We start from the raw sequence: 2,607 nt of genomic DNA, 5'->3' as shown, positions 1-2,607 counted from the left end.
CGGTAACATCTGAGCCATAAAAGTGTCTCTCTTCTCTCCCTCCCTCCCTCCCGTTTCTTCCCTCCTCCCTCCTTTTCATCCCTCCCTCCCTCCGCCCCTCCTTATTCACTGCTCTTCTCCCTTTTAGGCATGTAACATCATCAAACAACAACAACAGCAACAACAAAAACAACAACAACTTGAAATATTACCAACCCTTTTTTCATTGCTCCGTCCACCTTCCTAACGCAAGAATTAAGCATCAACTCAACGCCTGCTCTCTTCGATCCCTTTCACTTATAATGTATAGACTCCAAAACTCCCTCACGTCACTTCCTTATGATTTGAGCTTATTCAGGGAGGATCAACGTGACTTTTAAAGGAATCGTACACTCTTAAAATTCTTCTTTAGTCGTTGTTCTTTTATTTATGGTCCAGAAGAAGCGTTAGATGTGACTTCCTTAGTATTTGATCTTCCTCAGTGGAGAATCAACGTAGCTTTTAAGGAATTGTATACTCTTAAAGCGTTTAAGTCTTTGGTCTTTTGTTTATAGCTGAAAAGTACACGTAGTTTTAAATTTGACTTCCGTACTATTTAATCTTCTTCAGGAGGGATTTGACGTAACTTTCAAGGAATCGTATACTCTGAAAACGCTTCTTTATTCTTTGTTGTTTTGTTTGTTGGTCTTGAGTAGTGTTCGAGAGGGTGTTTGCTGGGTTCATTTCGTGTCTCTTCTGTTTTTATAGGTTAGTTCCTCCCCGTCCATTGCTGTACCTCGCTCCGTCTTAACTTCGGGTATTCACACTTCACTACCAAGCTCCTGATGTGATTGACAACGATAACAGTAATAGCGTTCGTTTTCTACGCTGGCTGTTAATTCTTGTTGTTGTTATTATTTTTCGTCTTCTTTTTCTTTTTCTTCGTCGTCTTCTTGGATGTATTGTTCTTGTTCTTGTTCTTCTTCGTCTTTTTTTCATTTTCTTCTGCATCTCCTTTTTCTTCGTCTTCGTATTCCTTTTTTTTTTTATTCTTCTTGTTCATATTGTCGTTGTCGTTGTTGTTGTTGTTGTTTTTTCTTCTTCTCCTTCTTCTTCTTCTCCTCCTCCTCCTCCTTCATTTTCTTCTACCACAACATGAAGTATTAAATCTTTCTGACACTTTTTCCCCTAAACACACACACACACACACACACACACACACACACACACACACATGTGCGACTCGGAAACGGTAAAAGGCTTCGAGCAACCACCTTTCCGTGTGTGTGTGTGTGTGTGTGTGTGTGTGTGTGTGTGTGTGTGTGTGTGTGTGTGTGTGTGCGCCTCAAAGGAGTGCCGCGGCGTAATAAGCGGGGGAGGGTTTAGTCAGTGCCAGGGTGCCAATCTCTGGGCTTAGTGTTCCCTTGCTTCTGGCACTGCCCTCCCACAGCCTCTGCCTCGATCCTCTCCCTTACCTTGCCTTCTCCCTTCTTTTACTTCCCTTTCTCTTCTTTTCCAGTTCCTTCCTCATTAATCTAATTCTCTTTCTCCTATCCAGTTTTCCTTCTCTTCGTTTCTTCCTTTCCTCTCTCCCGTCTTTCCCTACTTTACTTTTCTTCCTTTTCTTTTTCTCTCTCCCGCCTTCTTTTCCAGTTCCTTTGTCATTAATCTAATTCTCTTTCTTCTATCCAGTCTCCTTTCTCTTCATTTCTTTCTTTCTTCTCTTTCCTTCTTTTTTATTCATTTCTCTTGAATTTTTTTTTCTCTCTCCCTCTTCTTCCCTTCCCTTCTCTCCTTTCCTTTTTCTTTCTTCCTTCCTTCTTTTCCTCTCTCCCTTCTTTTTTTCCCACTTCGTCTCTATTACCTCCTTTCTGTCTATTCTCTCTCCCCCTCTTTTCCTTACCTTCCCTCTCTTCATCCCTCCATTTCTCCCTGCTTCCTTCCCTCTCCTTTTTTTCCTTTCCCCTCTCTCCTCGTCTCCTTCCATTCCCTCTCTCCCTAACCCCATCTTTTCTCTCCATTATTTTCTCTCCTCTCTTCCTTCCTCCCTTTCCATTCTCTCTCTTTCTCCCCTTTCCTTCCTTCCATTCTGTATCCTTATCTTTAATTCTCTTTCTCCACTTCCGTCCTTCTCTCTCTCTCTCTCTCTCTCTCTCTCTCTCTCTCTCTCTCTCTCTCTCTCTCTCTCTCTCTCTCTCTCTCTCTCTCTCTCTCGCTTCACACTCCCAGCTCTCCATCTCTTCCCAGCAAGTGAGTGATCTCTCTTTTTACTCTCCCAGCCAGTATCTCTTCACCACGGTTAACAGATAGATAGATTGATAGATAGATAGATAGATAGACAGATAGATAGATAAAAAATAGATACAGATAGATGGATATGTTGATAGATAAATAGACTCAAAATAGATAGATAGATAGATAGATAGATAGATAGATGCATATATAGATAGACAGATAGATAGATATTTTGATTGTTTCATGGACTACTTCACAAATTAATATATAGATGAATAAATAAATAGACATATAGATAGATAGATATAGATAGATAGATAGATAACAGATCGATAGACAGATAGACAGATAAACAGATAGATAGACAGACAGACAGACACACAGACATATATAGATACACAGATAGATAGATAG

This window comes from Scylla paramamosain, chromosome 11, assembly GCF_035594125.1.
Source record: "Scylla paramamosain isolate STU-SP2022 chromosome 11, ASM3559412v1, whole genome shotgun sequence".
Lineage (NCBI taxonomy): Eukaryota > Metazoa > Arthropoda > Malacostraca > Decapoda > Portunidae > Scylla > Scylla paramamosain.
Note: the sequence above shows the minus strand (reverse complement) of the source record.